Source organism: Macrobrachium rosenbergii, chromosome 12 (assembly GCF_040412425.1).
Source record: "Macrobrachium rosenbergii isolate ZJJX-2024 chromosome 12, ASM4041242v1, whole genome shotgun sequence".
Classification (NCBI taxonomy): domain Eukaryota; kingdom Metazoa; phylum Arthropoda; class Malacostraca; order Decapoda; family Palaemonidae; genus Macrobrachium; species Macrobrachium rosenbergii.
This window is the reverse complement of record NC_089752.1, coordinates 39,205,377-39,223,076: the sequence shown is the minus strand read 5'-3', so window position 1 is coordinate 39,223,076 and position 17,700 is coordinate 39,205,377. Positions and strand designations below refer to the sequence as shown.

At 35.1% G+C, this 17,700-nt stretch overlaps 1 long non-coding RNA gene across 8 annotated transcripts in view; it reads left to right on the top strand.

The window, feature by feature from the left end:
- The window catches only part of LOC136843635 (uncharacterized), a 668,266-nt gene that overhangs the window by 343,722 nt on the left and 306,844 nt on the right, over positions 1-17,700 (top strand). For all 8 annotated transcript variants that reach the window (XR_010854616.1, XR_010854617.1, XR_010854615.1 and 5 more), the window contains one exon: positions 14,589-14,630. This is a non-coding gene — a long non-coding RNA (uncharacterized lncRNA). The remainder of the gene's footprint in view (positions 1-14,588; positions 14,631-17,700) is intronic.

Here is a 17,700-nt window from a genome sequence, read left to right as displayed (position 1 = left end):
CTGATAACTACACCTGACTGATTGTGGCTGCCCTCCGGTGAACAGGAAGAGTTAAAAGTGAAAAATACTAAAAATTTTCAAATACTCGAAAATGCAAGGGTTGGAGGTAACCTTAAGATGCCCACTAAATAGTATAATTCACTAAATCAGTTAGAAGAGAAAATATGTACAGGTGCTATGGAGCTCCATGGTACTGTCAAGAATTACGTTACACAGAAGGATCACGAAGTACTCAAGCAAAGTGCCACAACCGCAGATGTTACACTCTCGGCCTTTCGTAGGCTACCAAGCAAATGGGTATTAGTGCGGATTCAAAAGATGCACAGTAGGGGGTACAGTGAGTGAGAACATTGTACTGTTGATGGTCCGGATATGGCACCTGGATATGCAGGAAGTCGGCACCTTTGATCTACAGTTGATACTACACAACAGAGACTCGGTGTTATGGATCTGCAAGAGCAGGAAAACTGAACAAATACAAATGGGATCGAGTAAAACAACAATGAATTCATGTAGGCAAAATATTAGGGCACTGTCTTACGTAATGATTACAAGTTAACACAATTACACTAATGAAAATTAAGCAATGTCACTATTGATCACAGTTCCACCACAATCAAAATCACAGGAATCTCTGAGGGCGAAGATCATGAATATGGGTACAGGAAATAGGAGAATAGGTATATAAGCACAGGTAGGTCATAGGTAAGGGGCTGACAAACAACTTAAGATCAAATGAAATACTAAAATAAAATGTACTTAGTTGTTGTGTGCTGTAGTCAATGCATGCCAAACATAGGTTTTGCCATAAAAGTGTGTGGAACAATACGAGAACCTCAGATTAGCCAGTTGTAACTGTTCTCCTAGTTAGCTGAGTTGTAAGCGGTCATGAAAATCAATTGAAAATTAATATTGCTGCTTGCATCAGGGTTCTAAGGGATCTTGGCAAGGTTGCCACTGTCACAGGCACAGCCATGGAGGTTGAGTGATGGCTCTAAGTTATGCCCTTTGGAAACATCAGCTGACTAGGTGTGGGCCACGCTCCAGTGATCAACATGAAAATTGCTGTAGTGTAATTATCCCAACTCAATATCAAAAGAAGGCTGCAAGGTAAACTTGGGGTGTCCACTTAAAACATATAATTCACTAAAGGTTATCTTCTATAATTCACTAAAAGTATCAGAAGATAAAATACAAACAGGAGCTATCAATGGAGCTCAAGGGCACTATCAAAATTACTTTGCTAAATGACAATTAACAAACAAGAGTGCCACACTGTTGCAAGCTATGTATCTATTCCTGACTAGGCTCACACACTTTGTAGAAGGGGGATAGGATCCTTAGATAGTACAAGATGGGGTACTGCAGGCAAAGCGATTATTCACAATGGAAAATCCAGACAATCTTGACTGGATATGGCACAGGTACTTTGCAAGAAAATGGCACCATCGATCTACAGGTGATTTCACACAACAGGTTACTCGCAACACAGGTCTGCAATGCAGGGGATGTTGTAACATACAAAGGAATTACGAGTGAAAGTTAAACTGGAGTACTTAAGCAAAATTGAATAGCAGCCAACAAAACACTGATCTTTAACACTGAACTTTTATCACTGCCATCAAAGCATAAATAAGACTAACACTGGTATTCCAATACTTATAAAACAAATACACCACAGTCAATATCATGAGAAATCTCTGAGGGAGAGTTCAAAAGGGAATTGATATGAGAACAGGAGAACAGGTGGAAAATTCAAGTAAAAGGCAAAAATGGTGAGGCCGGACAAACAACAAACAACTTCCAGTCACTTTACCTTGGTCCATGGACAAGACTTGGGTAGACTAGAGCCAGTTCTCATAGCGGGAATAACCATGGAAGCAGCGGCGTGTACAGTTCCCCACCATAGATGAAATCAGATGAGAAGTAGAAGGGCGCTTTGGAATCACATAGTCATCAGCGCTCAGGGTTCAAGGCGGTTTGGTAAGGACCACCTTCAGAGTGACAGCATCACACAGGCGTCTAGTGGGAACTCGATCAGAGTCCCTATCCTACAGGATACGCAACAGGGAGACGTCAAAGAGTACACTAGCAAAGGTTGTCCTATTGCAGCCAGTATTTATACCACATTGGAGTCGACGGTGGTCGTGTTTTGACAGTTCCTTCTTAATGAGGTCATCTATTGTTCTCCTCTCAGGGCACGTGGATAATCTCAGCAGGTACCTGAAAGGTCATTGAGAGCAGGCCAGTAAAAGGTTCGAAGGATAAGAGATAACAATAGTGAGATGATTAGATATGAGAGGCGAGGTTATGAGGGCTGAGATACCTGTGTGGGACAGGTCAAGGAAGTGACCCGCAGGTAGGAAGGCGGGGAGAATTTTCCCTCGAATAGATCTCATTGAAATTGACTGGGGACTGATTAACAATATGTGGAGGGTGGTGAAGTCTCAAAGGGATTTTCTTTAATATGTGAGAAAGGGTGCTAACTCTCCCTTAGGGGGTGATTATCAGATTTGGCAAGGTGCTTTTTAATTACTTGGGCGGTCATAAAGGATAATGGAGTGGCAAAGGAGAAACGTCAGTTAACTTCACACACACATTTTGTAGTTCTTTAACATTTAATTTGATTCGTATCTCAATATTAATATGAAAAAAGCATAAGACAAACGGTCAAAAGGACGTTTGTAACAATATATATATATATATATATATATATATATATATATATATATATATATATATATATATATATATATATATATATATATATTTTGCTATTTGGGCATATTTTCTCTTATACAAATCATCTTGAAGTCAGTGGCATTATTCGCAGATACTATCTTTTTATCAAGATTCTGAATCAGTCTATTCTTTTTTCCTCTTCGGGAAGCTTCTCGGGAATAAGTATAAATTATTCACGCTTTGTTCCATTTACTTATGATAGTGACGGATCGTTTCCTCCCTCATCGGCGGCGTCTTCATGATTTAATTTCAAATTGAGATACTCGGTTTTCATTACTGCATGCAGACTTTGAGGCTGCGCATAAAATAATAAACATAACGTCATTGGGGTGTTAAATGTTTATTGGTCGGTGGTATGAGCGGCAACAAGGACATTCCAAGTGCTCCGTAAGACATTCCCTTTGTCGCAGCTCTTGGGGAGGTGGGGTTACAAATATTAGAGTTTTTCATTGCTTTAACGATTTTCCCGAAAACTTGTAGATCTTTAAAGGCAGAGATATAGCAAACAGTTTACCCCTGGTTTGCTTATTTACTTTCTGTTATAATATTTTGTAAGCAGGCTCTTTTTTGGAAAGGGAAAACTTACAACACCAACATAAGCTAAGCTTCAATCTCCAGTTGTCTTTCCTTAACAATTAAGTTTAATTTCCTTGAAAACCACTGAACAAAATTAAATAAAAGAAGCAATATCTACGTATTGTGCATGCTAGCATTGGTCACCTGCACAATTTTCAGATTTAATCGTAACACACATTTTGAATAAGATAATTCGTTCGTTGCTGGATGATTCCTTTGATTTATCAGTTTTCTTATATATTGCCAAGATATATTTTGCCTTTATTTATTTTCGTTTAGAAATCTCCTCACCCATCTCTTTCATTCATTTCCTCCAAATCAGCGAAAATATGAGAATATATTAATGCGTAAAAGTCTCGCTAATCGTAAGCTACGTCCCTTTTTCGGAAGAATATCTCTGGGAATGAGGCCCTGTTGTCGAATTTCACGAAAAATATAAGTCTCTGCTGTGCAGTATCATCTGTTAAAGGCACCAGGATACGAGTGTTATCGTCAGACTTACTTTTCGAGGATTCGGAAGGAAAAGGCTTTCTTTAGATATTTAAGTACAAACTAGTACTGATATATGAATATGATATTATTTGTTGAGGTAACTTTTTATGCTAAAAGAAAACTTACAACTCTGATCCATACGACATACACACACACACACACACACACACACACACATATATATATATATATATATATACATACACACACATATATATATATATATACTCGTATGTATGTATATATATATATATATATATATATATATATATATATATATATATATATATATATATATATATATATATATATATATATATATATATATATATATATATATATATATCGGAAATTCAAGTTACAAGGAGACATCGTACTGTGATCTTATAGCTAGTTACTCGAGCTGAATGGGTACATGATCGTAGAGTGATCAGTGTATGTTTCATGCAGCAATATTCTACTCTTGTGCTTGGAATGGTGTGCCTTAAAATACGGATGGTGTGTAATACACTTACCAGTTTCGTTTTTGTGATTGTGCATACTTGTTCCTTCTTTTTTTTTTATTTCGTTGCGGCAGTGATAAGAAAGTTTTTGATATCACAGAGGTAGCGTGCAAGACAGCCTTTCCACTCTTTATTTTCTCGTGTTTCTTATTAATTAAAGATACTTGCGTGGTCGCTTTCCAGTATTTATAAAGAAGATTAGAGCTATAAATGGCAATGGCGTCATTATCCTGCACGCAAGTGGTCGGCATATGCACGTTGCAAGATTATTCAAGGATCTTGTACATGTCGTGTACGGATCGTATTTACCTGCTCCAGTTCGCTTGTTGACTCTTTAGGTGGTTTTAATTCGATGTTTCTTTTTGCCAAGATTATTTAACAAATTTGTAACTAAAAATAATTAATTTGTGTGTCTGCGTATCTATTTTCTTCTACTGAATGGTATATGCATGTATTATATATAGTATATACATATATTAGTATATAGTATATTATATATTATATGTATGTGTAATTATTATATATATAGATGACAGACAGACAGAAAGATGTTACCTGTTTACTGTGCCCATACTAAAAGTCCGACTGGTGATTCATTTGATGTTCATCAGCCTCTCTCTCTCTCTCTCTCTCTCTCTCTCTCTCTCTCTCTCTCTCTCTCTCTCTCTCTCTCTCTCTCTGTTGAATATCTTCTGAATTTTTTCTGTCCTTAATGCAAGAGCCAATTTAAATTTGTTCCTTCAAAAAGGATCCCCTATTTCTTGTATTCTGTGTTTTTTATGGTTTCAGCTGCAAAAATTTTATACATTCCTATTTGTAGTATTTTTGTCTCCACTCAGACTAAGCCCTGTTTCTCCATTTGCGTTTTCCGTGCCATTGTTTGTCTCATGAACACATCATCTCTCTTTATTATAATCATGACTCATTATTGGATCATGGAATGGAGGCTCTAATTAGAATAGAGATCGTCTTCCTGTTTCCGGACAGTTACGTATCCATTGCTCCTCCTTGCAGCTCTTTTGCTTATCACTGCACTCCACCATTAAGTACCTACCTGGGTAACAGTATGCTCTCTCTCTCTCTCTCTCTCTCTCTCTCTCTCTCTCTCTCTCTCTCTCTCTCTCTCTCTCCAGATATCAATATATGTATGTTTTATTGTTAAACATGAAATAGACTTCTTTTTGTGTAATTTTTAAGTACTTTTTGCTGGTCAGGACAAGCACGTTAGAGTTCAACTACGCTTACGTATTACCAAAATAGGATGTGTGGTTTCTTTTGTTTTTTACCAAGTTATTTACTTTGTATTTATCGTTGCTGGTGATTTCTTTGCATTTTTGGGATTATCTCTGTAAAGGAAGGGTTTCTCAATTTTTGTTTCACGTAAGTGAGATTCCAAGGATGCAGGTAATGATTGTGTACGGTCGTTTTAATTTCGTGAAGCATGTTGAATTGCCGTAAAGAGGTACTTTCGTTGACTTTGCTTTTCATGTATAAGCATGTATACATTTATGCATTATAATTGCGAGAGGTTTTGCATTTATGATTAAAAAATAAATTAACATATCACCAGAATTAAACTCACATTCAGGCATTGATGTTTAAGAGATTTGCCGAGAATAAGAAAAGAACAATGTGCATAAAAGTCGACCGCTCATTACTGACAAAAACGTGTGTAACGACCACTTGAAAATTCAGACCTCTTGGTGATATCCTCTTAGAGGTTTGAAATGGAAGAGAGAGAGAGAGAGAGAGAGAGAGAGAGAGAGAGAGAGAGAGAGAGAGAGAGAGAGAGAGAGAGAGAGAGAGAGAGAGAGGGAGGTATTATAACTGTAATTGCAAGGGTAGAGCTATGAGAAGCAACAGAAGCCTTTCTGTAGTCCTTATAAACTCGCTGTCTGCACGTTTCGTGTTAATTATGTTCTCTGTTTTTCCTTAATGATGCGAAGGCGATTAAGTGTTTTTGGGGAATTGCTTTAAGTGTCCGTAAATATATACCAGTTTTATGAAGTGGTGTGTTTTACTACGTCCATCAAAGGAAGAAGAGCAGTTTTTGCTGTTGATTTATTATGAAATGATTTTGGGAAATGTATGACAAGGTACTGTGAAGCACTGCATGAGCGGATGAGAATGCAAAGCAAATAGGTTATCTATAAATGTTCGTCTTTTTTTATCGTTGCTCACTCGTTCTCAGATCTATTTTTTCATACATTTTCTTATTCCTTATATTATTACGCACGTACATACACGTGTAAGTGCGAGTCTATATATATATATATATATATATATATATATATATATATATATATATATATATATATATATATATATATATATATATATATATATATATATATATTCCTATATATATTATATATATGTATATATTTATAATTATACATATAAATATACACATTTATATATATATATATATATATATATATATATATATATATATATATTTATCTTTATATGTGTATATATGTATATATATATTATATATACACACACACACACACACACACACACACATATATATATATATATATATATATATATATATATATATATATATATATATATATATATATTATGAAGTTTGCAGTTCCTTTTTACAGCCATATTAGTGATATACAGTTCAACACAATGTTAGTGGGCTGATACGACTGACAGACAACACTTACTAGAGGACGATGGACGCTATACTGAAGGCATAAAATTCCCATAAATGAAACTGAATAATTTATTTACGTACCACTAGATAGTTCCAAAAGGAGTCTCTCTCTCTCTCTCTCTCTCTCTCTCTCTCTCTCTCTCTCTCTCTCTCTCTCGGCCCCCCCTCCTGAGTCCCAGTAATCCCCTTGAACTCGAAGGTGTTTTGCTCTGGCAGAACATTTCCCGCAATAATTGTGGAATCAGAGAGCTTTCCATCACCATTAACTGTTTCATAGTTTTATATATATATATATATATATATATATATATATATATATATATATATATATATATATATATATATATATATGTGTGTGTGTGTGTGTGTGTGTGCAGATGCAAGTCGCTCGCTGTTTGCTTCAAGATCTCCGGCGAAAATTTGCAAAGTGGAAGAGAAAGTATAGGTAAACGTCTTTGCTTAGCTTGTTTCTACCAGTTTGTAGAAATTTTAGAAAGACTCTCTCTCTCTCTCTCTCTCTCTCTCTCTCTCTCTCTCTCTCTCTCTCTCTCTCGTACTATGCATTTTATTTGGAACTTTTGACACTTCAGCTGAATATGTTCCTGATAGTATCCTTCATATGCTATTAATGGTCAAAGTTTTAATGAAGTTTGTTTAGTGAACTTACTGTGATGCGTTTTTTTTTATGAAAAGTCAGACAATCTAAGAAGAATAAATAGTCTGAACGCTTACAGTACATGTATCTAAACGCTTCTCTGCCTTAGAAATTGTAATAGGTGATATTTTTTATTTATTCCATAAAATTCTAAGTCGGCATATTATAAGACATAAGTGTAACGAACATTATGTCTGTTGGTCTTCAGGTACTGATTTACGAGGCATATCATTTGCTGGAGCCTGTGAAGTTTCTTTTATCAAGAAAGTATAATTATGTTTTATGGGTTCTTTCACTTATTTTACAGCGTGGGATATTTCCATACATGTATGTAAGTAGAACCTGCCATGTTGCTGGAATAATGTTAAACTGTATTGTACTTTTGAAGTCACAGTAACCAACAGCCTTGAACCATTTGAAATACTAAAGCCAATTCCTTGATATCAGAGAGACAATTTCTCTCTCTCTCTCTCTCTCTCTCTCTCTCTGGAATTCAGTAATGCACTTTTGTTTTTATTGCAGCATGAATCTTTTATTTATATTTACGCACTTGTGCCTTCGTGCATTATAACTTTGTAGCCATTGAGCACATACTCTGAATGTATGTATATGTATTTTGGGCATAGGCCTATATGCATGCAGTAAGAATAAAGTTCAAGTAAGGAATTTGATATTATTATTCATACCTTACGTATCGTTTATAAATGAATATATACAGTTTCCAGAAGTACCTGAATATTAAACTGAATTTCAAGGCAAATGTGATTCCAGTCGCCAGTTGTTGTAATTTGACTTGATACTTTTCCAGCGTATTGAAGTCAACAGTTTCTGATTGGTCGGTCCATTGATTTTTATTGCTTATTCGAGCAAGTGTAGAATTATTTTTACTCAGTCCTTTGTTTCTTAAATCTTATGGGGTTGGTTCTTCCTTGTTAGGAAACCTCTCTCTCTCTCTCTCTCTCTCTCTCTCTCTCTCTCTCTCTCTCTCTCTCTCTCTCTCTCTCTCTCTCAATACACCTTTCAGTGCCCCTCTCCTTTGTAATATCTCATGAGTGGACTGTAACAAGTAAAAAAGCGGGCGTTCCAGCCAAACTTTATATCGGACCCTTGACATGATGGCACTCAGTGTCCTGAAGAGGGCGTATGTAAAGGAAGAGGTTTTAATCTTTATTATGAACTTATCCATTAATTATGTGAGATTCTTTTTGGTGTAAAAAAAATTACCAATTAGCTACAGCGTAGTTAATGAAATTTGTTTAATTTTCACTCATATCCCATAATGATACAAGGTAGGAGATGAGAGAAGGTAATTCTTGGAGGTCCGTCTCTAAAATGACATTTTTTAGCTTCGGCTCATTATGTGTAAGTTTTCTTCTCTGAAGCATGTCTTTCAGTATTTTATAATGATTACAAAAATTTTGCCGTCCTCGCTGTCGTTGTCATAATCTTTGTTTTATTTTCCATTATAACCATCGTCATCATTCTTACCCTTACATTTGCTATCTAATAAACTTCTCTCAGCCATGAAAAGGATGTCTTATGGCGCTTGCTCACGTTCGAGGTGAAATTACGAAAATAAAGGCGTAAGGAAATGGTAAAATGATTTATTGTGCGCCTTATGGTGCTTGAAATCCATGACTGTTTGCAGCGGATCCTTCGCAGTTTTTATACGCGATTGCAGTGTTTGCGGTGATATAATACTCCGTTTTTCGTGTCTAGTTATCTGTTGCATTTTCGTATTTTGTTACTTTTATATCTGGAAAGGACGGGCAATCCCTAATGTTTCTGTTAACATAAACCTATCTCTCTGTTTGCCTTTTCAGTTTCTTGAGTTCCAACTGTCATTGATAGAAAATTGTACGTGATGAGTGTTAACGTGTTGTTTAACTGTAACATATCAATTTCTTACATGTCCGACATATTCTCTTGTATGATACCATCCTAACAATGAATTTGTTTAAACAGTTAATATTTTCCGTAAGAAAAGAATTTTTTGCGTTTTTCCATTTTTAAAAGATAATTTTACCTCATGCGGCAGCCCGTCGTGGAATGAAATTTTTGTGTGGGGGGCGGGGGTTATTATGGAAATCAAGTTTTGTGGAAAGGCTGTAAAGTTTTTAAGAAAATATATCGCGAAAAGACTGAGGTCATGAAGTAAATTCTCTTGCATAAAATTTTTGTATATGGAATGAGCGCTAGATATACTCATTTACTTTGGTGGAAGAACGGAACAGAATTTTAAACAGATGCTGGTGAGGTAACAGGATGGTGGGAAGGGGTACTTTCATAAATACTCCATGTCATCTTCAACGAATTTTTTTCGTGAAACTGCCCTTAAAGGTTAACCCCTTTTCTATTTGCTGGCGGTACAAAGATTTCTTGAAATTGGGGCTAGAATCCTGGCATCGATACTTCCCTAAAACTATTATTATTATTATTATTATTATTATTATTATTATTATTATTATTATTATTATTATTATTATTATTATTATTATTATTATCATTATTATTATTATTATTATTATTATTATTACCGAAATATTTAGGTACTGATAAGTTTATATGTTTAAGTCTATTTAAACCTCAAAGTTCAACTTTACATGCTTCTTGTTTCCTGAAATTTTCATTGCTTCATGACTGATATGAACTTTCAAATTTTAAACTCATCCATTCATGAATCAGCGGTTTTTACGTTAGAAATACGCAATTCCTATTTTACAGCATCTCTCTCTCTCTCTCTCTCTCTCTCTCTCTCTCTCTCTCTCTCTCTCTCTCTCTCTCTCTCTCTCTCTCTCTCTCTCTCTCTCTCTCTCTCTCTCTCTCCAAGTTTGATAAAATCATCTTTGAAGTCTTTCGCATTCACTCTTGGCTGGAGTTTCCTTCCATTTCATTAGCACTTCTACCACATTCTCTTCTTTATCATCATCACCAGTTTCACTCCAATGATCAGAACTCTCCTTCTCTCTAACGCCTGAAGGTAGAACGCAAGTGACTCCCTTCCTAATAATCAAAGACCAATAACACAAACTTCATTGGAAAGGAATACGAGCCAAAGGAGACACAACCAATTTCGACCGAATGACTTCAGAAAATAACCGAATTCTATGGTGCTTAAGGGCAAAAAAGATCAAAAGAACCTCCGTAAATAAACAGAGAAGGAAAGCAACAAACCCGTGACAGATACTGTGGTTTAATATCCTAAAGCCCCTCTCTCATGGATATATAAACTAACTGATAAAATAATTAAATTGATGATTAAATTGCGCAAAAGTATGACAGATCACGACTCATTTAGTCGATATATATATATATATATATATATATATATATATATATATATATATATATATATATATATATATATATATATATATATTATATATATATATATATATATATATAATATATATATATATATATATATATATATATATATATATATGTGTGTGTGTATGTATGTATGTATTTCGAATATATAGGTCGTGATCTGTCATACTTTTGCGCAACTTAATCATCAATTTAATTATTTTATCAGCTACTTTATCCATGTGAGAGAAGCTTTAGGGAATTAAACCACAGCATCTGTCACGGGTTTGTTGCGTTCCTTCTCTGTTTATTTACGGAGGCTCTGTTAGTCTTTCTTGCCCTTAAGCACCATAGAATTCGGTTATTCTCCAAAGTCCTTTGTCGAAACTTTTTTGTGTCTCCTTTGTCTCTTATTCCATTCCAATGAAGTTTATGTTATTGATCTTTGATTATTAGGAAGGGAGTCACCTGCGTTCTACCTTTAGGCGTTAGAGGGAAGGAGAGTTCTGATCAGCGGAGTGAAATTGGTGATGAGATAATGAAGAGAGTGTGGTAGCAGTGCTAATGAAGTGGAAGGAAACTCCAGCCAAGCGTAATTGCGAAAGACTTCAAAGATGATTTTATCAAACATTGATAGGATCTTTCGCTACTAAAGGGGAAAAGTGTGCTTGATTCATGTAATCCGATGATGCGTCATTATGATAAACTAATCATTTGTGCAATCAGTCCGTTCCTCCTCTCAGCTAACTCTTGTGCTTTACGTTCTCTCTCTCTCTCTCTCTCTCTCTCTCTCTCTCTCTCTCTCTCTCTCTCTCTCTCTCTCTGCATCTGAACCTTCATATTTGAGTATAAAGCTTTATTCCGTACTGATTTTCCGTACTCCGTTGGTACCAGGAATACCGCTTCATTAGGATAACGATCAAAATGATTCCATTTGCATAAGTAACTGCGTGCGCAAATATTTACCTTGAATGAGTAAGCAGAGAAATTTACTCCTTTATTACGGATATAGTTTGGAGTTAACATTGTTAGTTTTTTAAAATGAAACCACAATTTTGACATCTTCAAAACAGTTGCGGTACAGTTGAAAAAAAAATATATATGGAAATAAAGAGTCTTAAGGATTTTTTTGAAATTTTAAATTCGTGCCTGCGTCACAAAGATAAATTGAAAGAAAAACAATAAGACGCAGACTTTATCAAATATATGGGTTGCTCCTGACATAGAAACTGGACTGCAAGGAAATTATGGCCATGAGTAAACGCCCGCGCCACCACGGAAAGGAAATATGTGGAGTGGCAAGTTCACTAGAATTGAAAGCATAGTATTAATAAAAATATGAATCAGCTTTAATTACGGTCTCTCTCTCTCTCTCTCTCTCTCTCTCTCTCTCTCTCTCTCTCTCTCATACATATATATATATATATATATATATATATATATATATATATATATATATATATATATATATATATATATATATATATATATATATATATATATATATTATATATATATATATATATATATATATATATATATATATATATATATATATATATATAGATAGATAGGTCGTGATCTGTCATACTTTTGCGCAGTTTAATCATCAATTTAATTATTTTACCAGCTACTTTATCCATGTGAGAGAAGCCCTGTCACGATGTTTCTCTGTTTATTTACGGAGGCTCTTTTAATCTTTCTTGTCCTTAAGCACCATAGAATTCGGCTATTATCAAAAGTCCTTCTGTCGAAATTTGTGTGTGTGTCTCCTTTAGCTGTTATTCCTTTCAATGATATATATATATATATATATATATATATATATATATATATATATATATATATATATATATGACTCTCTCTCTCTCTCTCTCTCTCTCTCTCTCTCTCTCTCTCTCTCTCTCTCTATATATATATATATATATATATATATATATATATATATATATATATATATATATATATATATATATATATATGTACATATATACATATACAGTATATATTATATTTTTTTACCCCTCCTGGTCTGTTATCAGTAAGTCTTTTTGAAATAATATTGCTGTCACTGTTTATTCCCCACCATGGCTGCAGTGCAAGTAAGTTCACCAACCAGTAAACCGTTCATTTCTTGTTTGATTCTATGAACAAGCGTTAGGCTCCATTTTATCGGATGGCGACGAAGATACGTTGCTCAGGGCTTGGAAATACAGTACGATATTTGCGTTTGTGTGCGTGAAAGAGAAATAACCAAGCTACTTTGACATTGTTCCGTTAAAATATAAAGGAACAATAGGGCGAAAAAGTTGTTCAATTAGAACATTTGTTTCGTGGGATGCTCATAATTAATCACTACATAATTATGCTTCAACTTACTTGAAAAAGAAGAATAAAAGTCACAGACCCATACGTCGATTTGTAAACACCGATGTTTCTTTAATTAATGCTCAGGGGATGAGCCACAAATATCATGTTACTGAATCCCTCATTATTTTACAAGATTTTTTTCCCCTTTTTACACCCATTCCCCATTAAGACGAGTTTGATAATGTGGGGATGATTGATTGATTGATTTACGGTTACTAAAACTGGCGTTACAACATAAAGATTATTGACGTCGTAATAGAATCAAATAGGAAACTAAAAAAAAATAAATTAATTAAAAGGAGTTTCATATAAGAAATAACGAGGCTCTGCAAGCTTCGTGATTTTAGTGTGTTCTGTATCAGCGTGTGCGTATGTTTTTTGGTGCATATATCCATGCCCAAATGTAAATTTTATTTGAATAGATTATGTGAGTACTGTATATTTAACAATAAACTCTACACTTAAGCTGTGCTGGTTTTATTTGATATTACATTCGAAAACTTTCATGACACGTAATGAGACATGGATTCTTTCAAGTCTTCTTTAAATAGCTGACGCAACTGTTCATTATTTCCTTACTGAAAAATTCACAGAATAATATAATTCCCCTCCATTTGACCATGTGTCGGTCTGTCCGTTGGTGTGTCTGTCCTGCTCCCCCTGTCTTAGAGATTTCAGTCAAACTTAGCACGAAGGTAGAAAATCGTGCATAAATGTCCATGTATGGGAAAACAGTCTGTCTGTCTGTACGTCTGCCTGTCCATCGGTATATCTTATGCTGAAATTGTAATCGCAGCTCCTACACTGCTCAAGGGATTTCGGCCAAAATTGGAACAAAGAAAGGCCAGCGTGCATAAATTTGCATAAAGGACATTGTCCACCTACCCTCCAATTTGTCTGCCACTCTCTGTAAACTACTTGAGAACGATTGTGACCTAAGCCATGACCCTCATACTTTAAAAAATTCCTTATGTACCCTGTCACAGCAACTCCATATGCATGGCTGAAGAAATTTCATTAAAAATCATGACAAAATTATGACATCATTCCTAGACGTGCATGAAGATGGATCACCCGTCTGTTTGGTTTCATCAGTCGGAATGTTTGGAGTAGGAAGTTATTAAGGGGTTGGAAGTATGCAAACAAAATGCTTTTTATTGATATTGTTGCATCTGTATTGTGTAGTTATCTGAAATTTGTTTTATTAAATGCAATTATTTTGATCTTCAGGTTACCACCTTGTTTAATGAATTTTATTTACCATTTTCAGAACGTATCGTGCACTCGATGACATTCTAGAAGCTGTGGCTCGGTGAGTACCAGTTTCTTCACTTCTGAAAATTAGTTTACTTCGCTACTTAACATTTAAAATAATGTGGATAGTTTTCCTGTCAAAATAGTAGCAGTTTTCACCCAAGAAAAATGTACTATAATTCTTCTTGTAATGATAAAAACAAACACACACACACACACACACACATATATATATATATATATATATATATATATATATATATATATATATATATATATATATATATATATATATATATATATATATATATATATATATATATATATATATATATATATATATATATATATATATATATATATATATATACGTACAATTCAAATATTGATTTTCATCGTCGATGAGCTTTTTTGTTGTCTCACTAATTTTGACCTAAACATGGATTCATGGATTCACAGAGAGAGAGAGAGAGAGAGAGAGAGAGAGAGAGAGAGAGAGAGAGAGAGAGAGAGTATTAGCTAAAGAAAGACGTGTAGTAAGAAGGCATAGTGTTTTTATCAGGAGAATATTGTCCTTGTAACTGTAGTTTCTGTTCTTATGCAAGGCACTTGGGGAAGAGATATGGTATTGTAACTAGTATATAATTCTTTCGCGTGGAAGTGCACGTTAAAGTAGATACTATCATTGTTAATAAGGTTAGTTAATTTTTTAAATACGGTTTCAGGTTCTAGGATATATACTCTATAGAAAGCTAGAGTGAAGAAACTAAGCAAACAAAGATTGTCCACTCTTAAATTAATATAAAAATGAAGAAATACATGTGAATATAAAATTAGACTTGGTTGGGTTCGCACGATGAAAGGTATGTCATGTGTAAGTTTGGTATAATAATAATATTCATTGCTCTTATTTTCATTTCGTACTCGAGGATGTTCTTTTTGGTTCATTTTATATGTTTGCTTTTGCCTTTGTTAGGATTACGCGAAAAAAATTGTGGAATTTAACGTTTTAGAAATACGAATATAGGTAAAAAGGTGTCTTATTTAGGGGCAGATATATTTTGCCGTGGCTGTGTTTTTTGATTTTCTACGCTCTTGTAAGTAAACATTTCCACACTCGAATCGTATGGCCGCAAGTGACTCTGGGTTCGTTGCGCTGAAGGAAGTTTTCATCTCTTGCAGACCAGCATCACGCAGCTTAGTTTTTTCCGATGAAAATGAATAGCGATACTTGACGTTTGCTGGCTAGGTTTTTATGGTTTCTTCTCTGTGACGCAAGAACTACTATTTTTTTGTCCTCATCCAGATGCTTTCCAGGTCGAAGGTTCTGAATTACTCTGGAATAGTTCAGAGCAGCGGCCTCGTTTTCATTCCCTGTTAAAACTGGAGTGCTGTTTACTAAAGGTTAGGGTCCGGTCATTCAGCTGATCTGGTTGGTTTGACGAAGTTTTCGAAATTTAGTCTCTCTCTCTCTCTCTCTCTCTCTCTCTCTCTCTCTCTCTCTCTCTCTCTCTCTCTCTCTCTCCTTGCCGGTGTATTTTCCGTAATTTTTTCTTTTTGCATTTCTTGGTTATTCATTGCCGTTTAACAGTTTTATGATGAGTTGGTCACTCTCAGTGAAATGTCACTGAAATCTTACCCGTAACATTTATACTGTATTCTGCTATTTTTAGGCCATCTGAACTTTATTCACATTTGCTATTTGTGTTGATACTTCTTATTTGACGTTTTCAGAAACTGTCTCGTGTATTTTAAACGTCAAATATTCCAGTGTTTACACTTGAATGTGTCTTTCGCTGATCTATGATGCCTTCTTTACCCTTCCCTTCCCTCCAAGTGCTATCGAACCTCTCCTCTTCTCTTTAGTATTATTAAATTGTAATACTCTCAGTTGCGTTTCATTCTCACTCTTAATCGCTCGGTGTATTTCCCTTGTATTCTTCAGTCTCCGCCTTTTTCTATACATGCACACCTACCTGAAGGCGAACCGTGCCTTGGCCAAAATAAATTGGAGTGTCGACGACAGAACTCTTTATCAAGCTGTCCCTTTGCTTCAGTACACATTGGAAATTCTCTCTCTCTCTCTCTCTCTCTCTCTCTCTCTCTCTCTCTCTCTCTCTCTCTCTCTCTCTCTCTCTCTCACACAGTGGAAAGATCTCAAGGTTAATCATTATTAGAGATTAGAGATGACAACTGACTTCTGTTAGTGAAGGGTTTTTCAATCAGTTCAGCGGGTGTATTATTAAAACGGATTGTTACTGTTCTTCCATGATATAGTTGAAATTTATCGGCATCATTGAAATGAAACATGTAAAGCAGTTACAGAATGATTAAATTTATCAGTGCAGACTGAAAATAAAGATTATCCACGACCTCATAATATTATATCAAATACGATTACCAACCCGGAGACCCACCCGGATTAACGCTCGACACGCGAGTGCCTCCAGGTTATGTGAATTGTCTCGAAACTGGCGGTGTATTACTTCCTGAATTGCCCAGACGACTAAAATTTGTCGTTAAGTAAACGCTGCTTCCTTAATGGTCCTCAGTTGTTATGTAACTTTTATGTTGAAGGTTGATCGTATTTTTTTCAAACTCAGCTTTTAGTTTTCTGTAAAAGAAAACTATTGTGCCGGCTTTGTCTGTCCGTCCGCACTTTTTCCTGTCCCCCTTTTTCTGTCCGCCTTCAGGTTTTTAAAACTGCTGAGGCTAGAGGGCTGCAAATAGGTATGTTGATCATCCACCCTCCGATTATCAAACATACCAAATTGCAGCCCTCTAACCTCAGTAGTTTATTTATTTAAGGTTAAAGTTGATCATAATCTTGCTTCTGGCAACGATATACGATAGACCACCAAGGGCCGTGGTTAAAGTTTCATGGGCCGTGGTTAAAGTTTCATGGGCCGCGGATCAATACAGCAGTATACCGCTGTAGCGGCTGTACAGAAAACTCGATTACACCGAAGAAACTTCGACGCATTTTTTACTTGTTTATTATTGTGAATTATCCATTTATTTTATACCGTAAGCTAACTCCCCGTATAGCTATCGTTGTCGAAAAAGCTTAGAAGCTTGTCTGTGAATGGTTGGGACCCTTGCCAAAATAGTTTAAATGAAATCATGTG